Below are 16,184 nucleotides of genomic sequence, written 5' to 3'. Positions count from 1 at the left end.
CCCGAATATGTCTATGTCTTATTGCACGCGGAGCAAAATTTCAGGTTATTATGAGTTGTGCAGACCATGTTGTGGTCAATTTACCAATACTGGACAGAATGCACCAAAATGGTAACTTTAGGTCATTTTTAGGTCACTTTTGGTTTGGCCAGTTTTGGTACCTGAATTTGTGAAAGCTATTTGGTTTGGTTTTGGCCATTTCTTGGCTTTGGTGTCTTCATAAGAATTGTAGATATATGTCTATTCATGGAGAAAATTTCAGGTCAATTAGACCTGTTTTGAGTAAGTTATGGTCAAAACACTAACTACTGTCCAAATGGTCAATTTTCAGGCTTTCAAGTCACTAATCCGGATTTGGTCATTTTTCAAGTCAACTTCTAGGCAGAATTTAGGTAAGCTTCCTTCATGAAAGTTGGCACATTTTGTGCCTAGTTTCACCTTCAATTAGTCTCATACCAATTGGAGTCACACACTTAAGGTTCTAAGCCAAAACACACATTGCCCTACTACACACTTCTCATCACTTACCAATTACATATTCAACAATTACCAAACTACTTCTTTCATGCCAATTCTAGTTTGTACCTTACCATTAACACATTTAACAACACATTTTGGTTATTTTGGATAGCTTGTAACCATTCTCAATTTGCACACTATAAAATAGAATTTTCTAAAGTCCATTTACACCATTTAACCACATGAACATACCCCATTTACATACCCAATTCCAAACCATTATACACATATGTATGTTGCCATTAATAACAACATCTTAAACAATTATAAACAAGTAAAAACAAGCTACATATACTGAATTTCCATGGCTGTCAAAATGTTCATCTCCATTCAAACATCAAACTTTAAAAATTCCTCCATAAATCAACTACCCACAACTTTGGTTACACTTTTAATGAAACAAGAATTAAAAAAACTCACTTACCACTTTGGAAGTTCTTTAAAACCTCACCAAAACTTATACTTCTTGCTCCTAGTATGCTGCCCAAAGTATGGAGATCAAGTTTAATGAAGAAAGCTAATGGAAAAAGTGGCTAAAACATGCTTGCATGGAGCTCTCACCATGGATGGCTATGAAGGTTTTCTCTAAAGGTTTGGTTCCGCTGGTTCTCTTCCTAAGGTTGAAGATGAGTGCTACACCTCCCAAGTGTCCCTTTAGGTGTCCAAATGCTAAAGTTAGTGGAGCACTATCTAACATTTTAATGGTTATTTATTAAGTTTCCAATTTTTTGCAATTTGGCCATCACACTTTCACTATTTACATAATGTACCTTATTTTAATTTTTCATGATATTTTCAAAGTTTAATATCATTTATTTTTAATGGATATTTAGGTCAAAAGGCAACTCGGGATGTCAAATGACCACAATGCCCCTATTCGGGTTGTATTCCCGATTTTTCAGTAACACCGAGTTTTGTCATTTTCTCGATTTCTCGTTTTTCTTTCGACTAATTAATCAATTTTTCTTTGATATTTATAATGAAATTTATACCTCAATAGATGTTCATTTAAGTCTTAAAAATATTTTCCAAGGTTCCCCACGGTGCAGGGCTAGTCAATGGTCCACGCCGCAACTTTCTGGTGTGGTCACCCCATCGCTATGGTTTTTGGCTCGTTTAACTTGGTTACATTTCATTGCTATTATTTTTCCTTTGTTTTTCTTGTATTTTCTTTTCTTATATTTCATTATTTTATGTCTCATCATCTATATCTAAGTGTAGTTTTAGGCATCCTAGCTGTCCAGACAGACACTGTCACCGGAATAGTAGAACGCACTACCGAACATAGGGGTATTACAATTCTCCCCCCCCCTCCCCTTAAAATAAATTTCGTCTCGAAATTTTACCTGGCATCAGTTTTTGAACAGCTGTGGGTGTTGTCGCCTCATTTCCTCTTCACATTCCCAAGTAGCATCCTTGCCTAAATAATGGTTCCACAGCATTTTAACCAGGTGTATCTGTTTATTCATCAGCTGCTTCACCTCATATGTCAGAATTTCTATGGGTTCTTCATCATATGAGAGGTCTGGATTTACCTCAATCTCTTCAACTGATAGTACATGGGATGGGTCAGATCTGTACCTCCTTAACATGGACACATGAAAGACACTGTGTATCCTTTCTAGATCTGGAGGTAATGCTAATCGATATGCCAAAGGACCCACTCTTTCTAGAACTTCATACGGTCCGGTAAAGCGAGGACTCAGTTTCCCCTTTCTGCCAAATCTCATAATCCTCTTCCAAGGAGAAACTTTAAGGAATACCTTATCACCCACTGCATATTCAATATCTCTTCTTTTCAAATTAACATAGGACTTCTGACTGTCTGATGCAGATTTGAGTCCATCTCTGATCAATCTGATCTTTTCCTCTATCTGCTGAACAATTTCTGGCCCAATCATCTTTCTTTCACCTACTTCATCCCAACATTGGGGAGTTCTGCACTTCCTGCCATACAAAGCTTCATATTGAGGCATCCCAATGCTTGATTGGTAGCTGTTGTGATGAGAATCAAGCTACATCCACAATAAAGGATTTCATCCAAGGTCCAATTACCAGAGCTAGAGCTAAATCACTTCAGAATTTAATTTGTGAAATCATAAGGAGCAAGGATTATAAGCTGGAATGGCATGAAGAAAAATGTAAAGGATTAAATTTGGTGAAAATTATGCTTAGAAGTGACCAGGTGTCACGTGGAGCATGCAAATATACCCAGAAATTTCTGAAAATTTACCGAGTGTTTATACCCCATATCAGTAGTACCCAAATTAAATTTCAGCTTAAAATTCATCCGTTTGTGTGGGGAACCAAAATTTTGCGGCAGACCCGATCAAATTAAGTTCACATAGCAAATCAGCCCTGAAATTCCTGAAAATTTACAGGCCATTTGTGCCACATTTGAGCTATTCTCAAATTAAATTTCAGCTCAAAATTTAATCGTTTGTGTGGGGAACCAAAATTTTGCGGCAGACACGATTATATTTGATTTACATAGTAAGTCTGTCAAGAAAAGCGTGAAATTCTTGCAGCAATTAGTCAGTATTGGGTTGCATTTGCCTACTCAATTTCAGATCAAAATACACTCATTTGCTTGGTGATCCTAAATTTATGCAATTCTTGGTGTATTGTGTGAACTGCTGGTAATTGTGATAAGTTGGTGGCAAACTTGGATATTTAAGCTTAATATCTCTACTTTAGGTTGTCTCTTTTCCAGCTTACTACTCTTTTATTTTGGTGTCTTCTTTCTTGATTCCTATTGCATTACATTTCCATACTTGAGCTTTTCTTTTCTTGACTTCTTGAATCACATTATTGTTTTCTTGATTACTCGTTTTGATCCGTCACGTTCAGGAATTTTATTGTGTGTTAAATTTTTGTGGGTACAGTCTTGGTTTGAGTTACTTGAGTTTGATAAGAACTTGTGGACATAGCCAAGAGAGGTAAAAGGCACAGAGTGGTGAGTTCATAAGAGGGAAAAAGCCTTGTTGAGTTAAACACGAGTGGAGTGTCCTCTGTTGAGTGTAAACACGTAAGGGAGTGAGTGAGGTGTTTTCTTTACACTAACCATTTTCTTGCAGGTCTGAAAACATGTCTAGAAGGGGTGATGGTAGTGAGGGGGAAGGTGAAAATCCATTCTACATGCAGGCTGTCAGACAACAATTTGAAAGAATGAATGTTGTGTGCAATGAAATCATAGATAGGTTGGAAAGATTGGAGCAAAGAGATAGGCAAAATGAGAGAAGGCCAAATAGGAGGGATCTTGTACCTCCAGTAGTTGAATCTGATGAAGTTGAGGTTGATAACTATGATTTTGAGGTTGAAAGACCTAGGAGGGGTAGATATGAGAGAAGAGCTGAAGATAGGAGGAATGGGGATAGGAGGATAAGAAGAGAGGAAAGAGAGAGAAATAGGGTAGATGACAATATCAAAAGTATTAAAATGAGCATCCCTTCTTTCCAAGGGAAAAATGATCCGGATGTGTATCTTGAATGGGAAAGGAAGGTAGAAGCTGTGTTTGATTGTCATCACTATTCAGAGGAAAAGAAAGTAAAGTTAGCAGCAGTAGAATTTACTGATTATGCTTTGGTATGGTGGGATCAAGTGTTGATTAGTAGAAGGAGAAATTATGAGAATCAATTGCAACCTGGGGTGAGATGAAAACTATAATGAGGAAGAGATTTGTTCCTAGTCATTACTATAGAGAGCTACATCAGAGGTTACAAAAATTGACTCAAGGTTCTAAAAGTGTTGAAGATTATCATAAAGAAATGGAAATTGCTATGATTAGAGCAAATGTGGAGGAGGATAGAGAAGCCACCATGGCTGGATTCTTGAATGGGCTAAACAAGGAGATTGATCATATTGTTGAGTTACATCACTATGTTGAGTTGGAGGATATGGTCCACATGGCTATGAAGGTAGAAAGGCAACTTAAAAGCAAGTCAAAATTTGGAGGAAATGCAGGTACTTCTTCATCTTGGAAGTCTAACTGGAAGAAGGAGGATAGGGAAAAGGCTTTTAGCAACTATAAGAAAAATGAGGATAACATGTTGTTATAAGCAAACTCAATCAAAGGCAAGTGTGTATCCCAACTACCTTCAAACTCAATCACACAAGCCCATAGCATATCCTCCAATATCTGAATTACCCTCTTAGACTGGCCATCTGTCTGTGGGTGGAACACTGTGCTGAAGTTCAATCTAGTTCCTAGGGCTCTCTGAAGACTACCCCAGAATATAGAAGTGAACCTTGGAAGTCTGTCAGATACAATCGATACTGGCACTCCATGCAGTTTTACAATCTTATTTATGTACAATCTGGCCAATCTTTCCAGGCTATAGTCCATCCGGAATGGCAAAAAGTGAGCAGACTTGGTCAGTCTGTCAACTATAGCCCATACTGCATCACGACTATTCTGTGTCTTCGGAAGTCCCATCACAAAATCCATAGTTATCCGTTCCCATTTCCACTCTAGTACTGGCAATGGATGTAATAAACCTGTTGGTACTTGATGTTCTGCCTTCACTTGCTGACAAGTTAGGCATTTGGAGACAAAATCAGCTATATCCCTCTTGATACCCATCCACCAGTAATGCTCTTTCAGCCCTCTGTACTTTTTAGTTCCACCAGGATATATAGTAAAAGGAGACTCATGTGCTTCCTTCATGATGATCTGTCTCAAGTCAACATCATTAGGAACTCACATTCTGCCCTGATGTAGTAGTAAACCATCATCTCTCACAGAAAATTCAGGTTTCTTGCCCTGCTTGACTTCTTTCAGCAGCTTCTGATATTTTTCATCACCCTGAGTAGCTATTCTAATCTGATCAATCAACACTGGCTGTACATACCCTGCAACTACTTTCTGTCCTTCATCATCAATCTCTAAACTGGCATGCTGTGCTTTCAACTCATGTACCATGGACAAAGGAGAAACTCTGAGACTTGCCATAGTCTTGCGACTTAAGGCGTCAGCCAGCACATTTGCTTTCCCTGGCTGATAGTCTATTAAGTAATCATAGTCTTTAATCAATTCTAACCATCTCCTTTGCCTCAAGTTCAATTCCTTCTGGGTGCCTAAGTACTTCAAGCCCTTGTGATCTATGTAAATGTAGCATTTCTCCCCATACAAATAGTGTTTCTAGATCTTCAGAGCAAAAACAATAGCTGCAAGCTCCAAATCATGTGTTGGGTAGTTCCTCTCATGCGGTTTCAGCTGGCGTGATGCATAAGCAATGACATTCCGATCTTGCATCAGTGCACAGCCTAACCCATTGTGAGAAGTATCACTATAAACTGTGTATTCTTTACCCAGTGTAGGTAAAGTAAGGACTGGACCTTCAATCAAACACCTCTTCAACTCATCAAAACTCTGCTGGCATTTGTCTGTCTACTGAAATTTTACATCTTTTCGGAGCAGCTTGGTCAGTGGAGAAGCCAGCTTAGAAAACCCTTTCACAAACCGACGGTAATATCCAGCTAAACTCAGAAAACTGCAAATTTCTGTGATATTCCTGGGCGGCTTCCAATTAAGGATAGCTTCTACCTTGCTGGAATCTACCTTGATCCCTTCAGCTGACACAACATGTCCCAAGAAGGAGATTTCTTTCAGCCAAAATTCACATTTCAACAATTTGGCGTATAGCTGTTTCTCCCTTAATGTCTGCAGTACAATCCGCAGATGTTTGTCATGCTCCTCTGCATTCCTTGAATATATCAAAATATCATCAATAAACACCACCACAAATTGGTCTAGATATGGAATGAAGATATTGTTCATCAGATCCATAAAAGCAGCTGGAGTATTTGTTAACCCGAATGGCATTAGTAGAAACTCATAGTGGCCATATCGAGTTCTGAAAGCAGTTTTTGGAATACTCTGCTCTTGCACTTTCAACTGATAATAACCAGATCGCAAATCAATTTTGGAGAATACAGCTGCACCCTTCAATTGATCAAACAGATCATCAATGCAAGGCAATGGATATCTGTTCTCTATTGTCAACTTATTCAACTGTCGGTAGTCAATACATAAGCGGAGAGTGCCATCTTTCTTCTTAACAAACAATACTGGCGCTCCTCAAGGTGACACACTAGGGCGGATGAAGCCCTTTTCAAGTAGTTCTTGCAACTGTACCTTCAACTCCTTCAACTCTGCTGGTGCCATACTATATGGTGTAATGGAGATTGGATTCACACCAGGCATAACATTAATTTCATACTGCACTTCTCTTTCCGGAGGTAGTCCTGGCAATTCATCATGAAACACATCTATAAAGTCACATACTGTAGGAATGTTCCCCAATGTTGGACTGCCCACTTGGTTGTCTACCACATGTGCCAAGTATCATTCACACCCCTTTCTGATCATTTTTCGAGCTAGTGCAGCCGAAATAATGTTTGATGGCAATAACCGCCTCTCCCCATGCATTACTACATTACTGTACTGAGGGAGACCAAAAGTGTTTGAAGTGTTTAACACACAATTTGAAGTGTTTCAGAACTCTTTTAAATTGTTTCTAATAATAAAGTTTAATAATTAAATTTATTTAATACTATTGCTTTCCTTAGTCAACCTATAATGTTGAACTTTGATGCACTCTAGGGGTATTAATTTTAATATTACCAATATGTCACATTTTATAGTCCTTTAGTGTTGGTATATGTTATCAGTTTCATTTTCAAATGTATTGCATTTTATTACTATTTATCGAATTTCGGTATGCTGTTTTGACCTAATCAGATGACCTAGTTCCCTCGGATTTCGATTTCTGGTTCGACTTATAAACTTGTAGGTCTATGTCTTAGTGAACTTTTGCCACAAATTTTAGGTCATTTGGAGTTTACTAGACCAAGTTATGGTCATTTTACTATTACTGGTCAGATTACACTAAAATGACAAACTTAGGTCATTTCCGGTTCTAACAGTTTTTATACCCGAACTTGTGCAAGCATTTTGACTTGCTTATGATCATTTCTGGGTTTTGGTGTCTTCATAAGAGTTGTAGCTCTATGTCTAAGATATCTATGGTATAAATTTCAGGTCAATTGGACCTGTTTTGAGTGAGTCATGGCCAAAACACTGACTGCTGTCCAAATAGTCAATTTTCAGGTTTGCAAAGTCACTAATCCGTATTTGGTCAATTCTCATGTCACATTTTGGATAGAATTTAGGTAGGCTTTCTTCATTTTGTGCCTAGTTTCACTGCCAATTAGCCTCATACCAATTTGAGTCACACAATTCCATTTATAGCCTAAAACACATACTGCCATTAGCACATTTTTAAGGCACCAAACCAAATGCACATTCAACTGACCAAATTTAAACCTTTCATACCAATTCTAATTTGGTATGGTACCAAATCCATTCCTCATTTCACATTATAATTAATTTGGGCAGTAATAAACCAATTGTCAATACATCAATTATAATTCCAATTCACTCGATCCAATTCTAACAATATATACACATAATCACTCCTAACTATAACATATAATTTCACTAATAAATTACATACATACTTAGCAACTTTAAAATCACATTTCATCAAATAATATTCATGAATTCAAGCATTCCTCATGACCTTCTCAAGGGTGCCGAAATGCTCCAATTTACCAAAGTTTCCCATACTTTCTTCAACTTCAAGATCAATTGCTCAATCATCACATACACTTAATACACATTGGCTACAACATCTTATAACATTAATCAACATACTTTCCCATTATTTACATGTAAAAACAAGCTAAATATTTAAACTTTCATGGCTGTCAAAATGGTACATCACCAATAATTCATCAAACCTCAAAACTTCTTCCATAAATCAACTCACCACAACATCAACTCAAAGTTTAACAAAGAAAGGATGAAAATATGGCTACTTACCTCTTATGGACTTCCTCAAAACTCCACCAAATTCCTTCTTTCTTGTTCCCTAAGTGCTGCCCAAGGTGTGATGGTCAAGTTTAATGAAGAAACCTTAACCATTGGGAGCTTGGATCATGGATGCATGGAGGTTGGAGCTTGGACGGCCATGGGAGAGTTTGGGAGCTTTTTGGTTCGGCCAAGGGAGAGTTTGAGGAAGAAGATGGCTTTGCAGAAGTTAGTGGAAGATGACAGATTTTTAATTGATTTACAAAGTGCTTAGTGGTCCACTAATGTAGAAATAACATTAGTTTAATTTAACTTTCAATTATTCCAATTCTTACCGCTTAATTTTCCTTATTTATATATTTCATTTACAATTTAATTTTTCATGAAGTTTTCCAACTTTAATGTCACTTATTTTTAGGGGTCATTTAGGTCAAAAGGCAACTCAGGGTGTCAATTGACCACAATGCCCCTATTCAGGTTGTATTCCCAATTTTTAGGTAACACCAATTTTTGTCGGTTTCTCAATTTCTCGTTTTCCTTTGTACTAATTAATTAATTTTTCTTTGACATTTCTAATGTCACTTATACTTTTATAAGTATTTCATTATGTCTCAAAATTAAATTTCGAGGGTTCCCTGCAGTCCTGGACCGGCTATTGCCTGCACCGTAACTTCCCCATGCGGTCACCCATCGCTGCGGTACTGGCTCGTTTAACTTTGTTTCATTTTCTCTCTTTTATTTTTCCTTAATTTTTCTTGTATTTTCTTTTTATTTATTTTATCATTTCATGTCTCTTTATAAACATTTAAGTATAGTTTCCAGCATTCTAGCTGTCCAGACTGACACTGATCATCAGAACAGTAAAATGCACTATCGAATATAGGGGTATTACATTGTCCCTCTAGCTTGTCCACACCAATATCACCAATGACAACCCTTGAACAGCTTCTAAAGCTTTTTCTATGAATTAGAAAATCAAGTTTTGTCTTTTGAGAGATTACAGATGTAAACAGGACACTAGAAACGATTTCTAGTATTTTTAATTCAAGAGATTGTTTGCTAATCTCTTTGAATTGATGAGAGATGAAGAAGAAGAGAGGGAGAGGCAGCCAAGGGGTGGTGGCACAAAATAGATGAATGGCAGCTTGTATTTTTTCTTTTCATTCTACTCCTTATATAGCTAGGTCACCACTTAAAACCCTTGCCACATGTCACCTTTTGATTAGCTCTAGGTTTAATTGACCCAATCACATGTGCCAAGTGTCAAACCTATATTTAATCTTGACTTTGATCATCTTACATGATTAAAAGACATATGGCAAGCTTATATGTAGTGCCATGTGTCACCATCTCATGGTGCTACATGTCAACCTATAAAATGACCAAAATACCCCTGTGTCTTAATTTTGAGTTCTCAACCCAGAATAATTATTTCTCTTTTTCTAATCAATTTATATCAAATATAAATTAATTAATTAATCTCTATTAATTAATTTTCCATTAATTAAATTCATATTTAAACACTTTAAATATAAATTTAACTTATACTATACATCCAATAACCAAGATTTAGTTTCAAGCCATGCTAGAGACTTTGCAATCTAATTGCAAACCAAACTATTTAATTAATCAATTAAATCAATTAAACTCTTTAATTAATTAATTAAATCATATTTAATTTGGTAATTACTTGTGTATGTGTGTGACTTACGTGGCTCATCACTAATTGGCAATGAGATATGATATTAACTCTTAATATCATCAGAATTCTTTCTTACCATAAATGATTTCTCTAAATCATTTTATGCACCTCATGGTTAACACCTAACGTAGCATGCCATGGCCACCCAATTAGTAATAAGGTTTATCTTAAATGAACCTATAATCATATGTTACCATGCACTAGATCTCTTTGTTACAAAATCCCAATTCGAACCGGAGTCATGGTTTATGTCAAACTCCATTTGCTATGAATATTATGTTTTCTTTTAATTTCAGTTATTGATTAAAAAGATTTTCTCATCAGAAACTCTTTTCTGATTAAATCTATCTGTCCTAGCTAGGAATTTGAAACAACAAGAATAATTAAATGAACATAGGATTTTATCCCTATTTACTTAGAAGAACAGATTCCATCTTGATCAACACCTACCTCCATATATAACTAGTAGAGCCAACACATGCCCATATACCTATACACAGTACAAATATGAAATGTTAGTAGTATGCCCTAGAGCATATCATTTAGTATATATCTTGTGCATGTTTTTATTAATAAAAGGCATTTCCACTTTTCTATTTACATAATATATTTATGTGTAATAGAAAAGGTCTATTGATATTTTGTTAGAAATTCTATTCTTAAGTCGTTAAGAATATGAGTGACAGTATTTCTAGTACAAAGTATCATTAATAGGTTCACAATCGAGGATACTTCATAATAAGGACATGACTTATCCAGAAAGATTGTATTCATGTTTGTTCCCAAGTTATTTATATGAGATATAAATAAGATGGAATGGTGAGTCTTATGCCATATAATAAACATGATAGGCACTTATACATGATAAGTAGGTCGAACCAATGACACTTATGATAATTACATGGAGTTTACTCTTGTCAATGCATTGTCATAAATCATATCAGTCCATATAATCTTTAGACCTGAGATAGCACAGTTATCTTGTATATAGGTGGTTTGAGTTTGATACTGCTTTCATACTTGCACTGTGTATGGGTATATGGGCATGTGTTGACTCCTACTAGTTATATATGGAGGAAGGTGTTAATCAAGATGGAATCTATTCCTCTAAGTAAATAGAGATAAAATCCTATGTTCATTTAATTATTCTTGATGTTTCAAGTTCCTGGCCAGGACAGATAGATTTAATCAGAAAAGAGTTTCTGATGAGAAAAATCTTAATCAAGAACTGGAATTAAAAGAGAACATAATATTTATAGCAAATGGGGTTTGACAGAAACCATGACTCCAGCTTGATTTGGGATTTTGTAACAGAGAGATTCTAGTGCATGGTAACATATGATTATAGGTTCATTTAAGGTAAACCTTATTACTAATTGGGTGGCCATGGCATGCTATGATAGGTGTTAACCATGGTCTATGAGGTGCATAAAATGATTTAGAGAAATCATTTTTGGTAAGAAAGAGTTTTGATGATATTAAGAGTTGATATCATATCTCATATCATATATCATTGCCAATTACTGATGAGCCTAGTAAGTCACACACATACACAAGTAATCACCTAATTAAATATGATTTAATTAATTAATTAATTAAAGAGTTTAATTGATTAATTAAATAAGTTTGGTTTGTAATTAGATTGCAAAGTCCCTAACATGACTTGAAACCAAATCTAGATTATTGGATGTATTGTATAAGTTAAATTTCTATTTAAAGTGTTTAAATATGAATTTAATTAATTAATTTATATTTGATATAAATTGATTAGAAAAAGAGAAATAATTATTTTGGGTTGAGAACTCAAAATTAAGACACAGGGGCATTTTGGTCATTCACAGGGTGACATGTGGCACCATATGATGGTGACACATGGCATTACACATAAGCTCGCCAAATGTTTTTTAATCATGTAAGATGATTAAAATTAAGATTAAATATAGGTTTGACACTTGGCACAATGTGATTGGGTCAATTAAACCTAGAACCAATCAGAGGGTGACATGTGGCAAGGGTTTAATATGTTGACCTAGCTATATAAGTGTTGTTATGAAAAAAAATAACACAACCAATAGCCTCTTTCTTTGGTGCCACCACCCAAGACGGTTTCTCTCCTCATCTTCTTCTCTCATCTTTCCAAGAGATTAACAAACAATCTCTTGAATAAAAAACACTAGAAATTGTTTCTAGTGTCCTGTTTACATCTTTAATCTCTTAAAAGGCAGAACTTGAATTTCTAAATAATAGAAAAAGCTTTAGAAGCTGCTCAAGGACTGCTATAGATGTTCTTGGTGTGGACAAGCTAGAGGGACAACATCTGATATCCTGAAGACGCACCTCAAAGGCGCAAATACACTGCAGTGCATCAAGAGGTTAGTGTGTTTGTTTTTTATTTAATCTAGAGTTCTAAAATTAATCTGATTAATTTTAAAATCCTAAATGGCAAATACAGATCCAAAAACATATTAAAAGTATTTTAATATGTTGTTTATCATTGAAATCAAATAGATAAAAATATATCTTGCATGATGCATGTGACCCTAGGTGAAAATTTTTAAATTCAATGTTATAAACTTGTATTTTTTCATACTTCCGCTCCTTCATGAAAGCAATATCAAACTCAAACCACCTATATACAAGATAAATATGCTATCTCAGGTCTAAAGATTATATGCACTGATATGATTTATGACAATACATTGACAAGAGTAAACTCCATGTGCTTGTCATAAATGTCACTGGTTCGGCCTACTTATCATGTATAAGTGTCTATCATGTTTGTTATATGGTATGAGACTCACCATTCCATCTTATTTATATCACATATAAATAACTTGAGAACAAACATGAAAACAATCTTACTGGATAAGTCATGTCCTTATTGTGAAGTATCCTCGATTGTGAACCTATTTATGATACTTTGCGCTAGAAATACTGTCATTCATATTCTTAACAACTTAAGAATAGAATTTTCAACAAAATATCAATGGACATTTTCTATTACACATAAATATATTATGTAAACAGAAAAGTGAAAATGCCTTTTATTAATAAAAACATGTACAAGATGCATACTAAATGATATGCTCTAGCGCATACTACTAACGATCTCCCACTAGCACTAGAGCTTTTCATTACAATATCTTAGACTCATCTTCTCAAGATGTCGGTCTAGCCGAGTTTGTGACATAGGCTTAGTGAATGGATCAGCTGGATTTTCAACTGATGCTATTTTCTGCATGGCTACATCACCTCGTCCAACTATTTCTCTGATAATGTGATAGCGCCTTTCTATGTGTTTGGATTTCTAGTGAGACCGGGGTTCCTTAGCCTGTATGACTACTCCATTGTTGTCATAGTGAAGTGGAATTGCTAACTCAATGAAAGGAACTACTGCAAGTTCTGTCACGAACTTCTTTATCCAAACAACTTCCTTTGCAGCATCTGATACAACAATATACTTAGCCTCGGTAGTGGAATCTGCAGTCGTACTCTGTTTAGAACTTTTCCAACTGACTGCACCTCCATTATAAATGAACACATACCCAGAGGTAGACTTTCTATCATCAATATCTGATTGGAAATCAGAATCAGTATAACCATCCAATTGCAAGTCTCCACCTTTATATATCAAGAATAAATCCTTAGTTCTTCTCAAGTACTTAAGGATATTCTTGACAGCTATCCAGTGTTCCAAACCTGGATTGGATTGATACCTGCTAATTAAACTAACAGCATATGCTATATCCGGCCTAGTACACAACATTGCATACATCAAACTTTCAATAGCAGAAGCATATGGAATCCTGGCCATTTTATCTTTTTCTTTAGGTGTCTTTAGAGACATCTCTTTAGAAAGGTGGATACCATGTCTCACTGGTAACAATCTTCTCTTGGAATCAAGCATGTTAAACCTCTTTAACACCTTTTCCAAGTATAGACATTGGGATAAACCAATTATTCTTTTCGCTCTATCTCTATAGATGTGAATCCCAAGAATATAGGTTGCCTCCCCTAAGTCTTTCATACCTTTACAATTGTCAACATACTTGTGTCATTATCCATCAACAAAATATTATTCACATATAAGACAAGGAAAGTGACAGCACTTTCCTTTGCCTCCATCAGCTTTAGTCCTCCCTTTCTGTTTAGCTATTTTCTTGGAAGGACCAGGAATCTGAGGTTTCTTTTTGTTATTGCCCTTCTTCTTGTTGGACTTTCCAGTAGAAGAAGATGCAATCAAAGCTACCTCTTTTCCTTTATTGTCCGGTATATTCTTTTGGGCAATAACCAGCATGTTAAGTAAACTAGCCAAGGTGCATTCCTGCTTAGTCATATGGAAATTTGTCACAAAATTCCCAAATGACTCAAGAAGGGACTGAAGGATCAAATTCGTCTGTAGTTAGAAATCCATATTAAAGTCAAGATGTTCTAACTGCTCAATCAACTGAATCATCTTGTGGACATGATCTCCAACATTCTGTCCCTCAAACATTCTTATGCAGAATAGCTGTCTAGATATCTCAAACTAGCATTCCTGCTGTGCTCACCATACAACTCTTGCAGGTGAAGGAGGATCTAACTCACACTTTGCATGTTCTCATGCTGCTTCTGTAAATGGAAACAAGCATATAATACTTAGCTCTCATATCATGCTCCTTCCACTTGTCCAAAGTTTCATGTTCCTCTTGAGTGGCCTCTGGAGGTAAGGGACCAAGAACATTTGAGTCTAGAACATATCCTATATGTTCAAGGTTTAGGACAAGTTTCAAATTGCTTAGCCAATCAGACAGATTAGGTCTTGTCAACCTCTTGCGATCAAGTATGCTTGCAAGGATATTGGATGGTGGTGGTTGTTCTGTGCTCATGATTATCAGATAATTAACTGCAGAAAATACCTAGATTAATTAGTAAATGTGTATCATGTAATTAACCAAAATCATTATGGTCTTTTAATCAAATTGGTCCTCCTACTAACTTAGCGAATCCTACACTTCCAAAGTAGAAAAAGAAAATCCTAGTTGGATGGATTTCTAGTGGGTGATTGTATTCTTATAATCCTATTGATCATCCTCAGGCACATCCATTATTGGAATCACAATAAATTATAAGTGAGCAACTCCTTACCCATCACATCTCATGTGAGGTTCAATCTTTTACCTAGCCCCTAATGCTCAAAATCTCAGGCACATCCATTATTGACTTATCTTGCATTCGTTAAGTTGATCATATTGAGCCAGTAAACATGCAAATAATTTTAATATCTTCAGGCACATCCATTATTGGCCACCAAACTATTTACATATTTACAACATCTCATGCTTAAAATTATTCTTAAGAAAATCTCTTAAATTAATTACATCATATGCAACTATTTAAAATTTCTTAAAATAATTGCCCCAATGGAGGGTCCATGTTATAATTACTTTAATTATAGCATATCCAACTTAATCATTTATTTGGAAGATTTTGTGGTCGTCCTAGTTACTATTATGGTCTTACTTTGCACATTATCCATTTAGCATGCATATATCATATATTTGCATATATTCCCATACATCTCATGCATTCATGGATAAACAGTAAAAATGGTATGATCATGGACTTTCTAAGGGATTCAATTCTGAGCCACCAAGAATTGAATTAGGGCATTCCTAGGTGCATTTCATTCATTCATTTTACAAGAGTTGCTGAAGGAGTACATAATCAACACTTGATCTTGAATTCCTCCCACTGGTCCCACCAATGCTCTTGACCTCCTTGATTTTCTTGCAATCCAGTTACATAGTAATCCTTGGCATACCAAGGTGAATTTACAAGAACTAAATAAATGAAATTACAACCCAAAATTATTACAACCTTACTAATACATGCCAAAAATAAATTAAAATAAATTAATTAATTTACAACCCAAAGAAACATAAAAGAAATAAATCTAATCACATTGGTCTTTTATAGTCCATAATCATCCATCATGCATATCACTATTTAACAATTAAATAAAACTTACATACTTAAATTAAATTGAATATCTCATATTCACATTGGTCTTTTATAGTCCATAATCATCCATCATGCATATCACTATTT

Source organism: Hevea brasiliensis, chromosome 7 (genome assembly GCF_030052815.1).
Source record: "Hevea brasiliensis isolate MT/VB/25A 57/8 chromosome 7, ASM3005281v1, whole genome shotgun sequence".
In the NCBI taxonomy this organism is placed as follows: Eukaryota; Viridiplantae; Streptophyta; class Magnoliopsida; order Malpighiales; family Euphorbiaceae; genus Hevea; species Hevea brasiliensis.
Note: the sequence above shows the minus strand (reverse complement) of the source record.